Source organism: Petaurus breviceps, unplaced genomic scaffold (genome assembly GCF_028583685.1).
Source record: "Petaurus breviceps papuanus isolate PSGF00001 unplaced genomic scaffold, PetGlider_PUasm1.0 175, whole genome shotgun sequence".
NCBI classification, from domain to species: domain Eukaryota; kingdom Metazoa; phylum Chordata; class Mammalia; order Diprotodontia; family Petauridae; genus Petaurus; species Petaurus breviceps.
Genome location: NW_027185764.1, coordinates 6,235,288 through 6,236,429, shown reverse-complemented (window position 1 = coordinate 6,236,429; position 1,142 = coordinate 6,235,288). Strand labels below are relative to the sequence as shown.

Here is a 1,142-nt window from a genome sequence, read left to right as displayed (position 1 = left end):
AATAACAAAGTTCATTTGGAACAACAAAAGGTCAGGAACTTCAAAGAAACCAGGGAAAAAAAGATGTAAAGGAAGTAGATTCATCACTATCAGACCTTGAACTATATTAAGTTGTGAGAGCATTGTTGAAGTATAAAAAGGATCATTTCAATTATTTTAATTAAAATTTTATTGCATAAATAAAACCTATGTAGCAAAGGATAGAGTGAATGGTGCTTGCTTCAGCAGCACATATATGAAAATTGGAAAGATATAGAGAAGATTAGCATGGCCCCTGTGCAAGAATGACAAAAAAAAAAAGAATAGAATGAATGCAGAAAAATGGGGGGAAAAACTTTCATAGACAATCTCTCATACAGGATGTGATTGGGTTGTAGGTGTGGTGTGGTGTAGGAAATGATGAGCTGGTTGAGTTAGAACAATATAGAAAGGGGGGCTGCTAGGTGGTGCAGTCAGTAAAGTGCCAGCCCCAGAGTCAGGAGGACCTGAGTTTGGATCTAGCCTCAGACACTTAACACACACACACACACACACACACACACACACACACACACACACACACACAAAACTAGCCATGTAACCTTGGGCAAATTACTTAACCCCAATTGCCCTCCGAAAGGCAAAAACAAAAAAGAAAAAGAAAAAGAAAAATATAGAAAGACTTGAACTGGGGTGGCTAGGTGGTGCAGTGAGTAAAAATGCTGGCCCCAGAGTCAGAGAACCTGGGATTGTTCCCAGCCTCAGACATTTAACACCCACGCAAAATAACTGGACGTGTGACCTTGGGCAAGTTACTTAACCCCAATTGCTTAAAAAAAAAAAGAAGAAAGGTGTGAACTTAGGAAGGAAGATGATATCCACCTTTGGAGATACAGGTTATAGGAAGAAATAACATATTACAGTCTTACATATATGTGTGAGTGTATATGTGTATGTTTATAGATTCTATGTGTATGCATGTATGTATATATTCATACATATTCACACTTAATTGTAGCCTTCTTTGGGTGGCGGGGATAGGGAGGGGAAAAAGTAAAGTAAAAAGTGCACAATAAAGTAAAAAGTTTCTGCAAGCACAAACAGAAAACCAATAAGGTAGTAAAGAAAAGCTGGGGAGCTTTGAAAATAATGTGTAGTATTTA

At 37.7% G+C, this 1,142-nt stretch overlaps 1 non-coding gene across 1 annotated transcript; it reads left to right on the top strand.

Annotated features, from left to right (window-relative positions):
• Positions 1 to 212: 212 nt before the first annotated feature.
• On the top strand, positions 213 to 315 carry LOC138159238 (U6 spliceosomal RNA). Its single transcript, XR_011167840.1, has one exon. It is a non-coding gene; the product is annotated as a U6 spliceosomal RNA (small nuclear RNA).
• Positions 316 to 1,142: the final 827 nt, after the last annotated feature.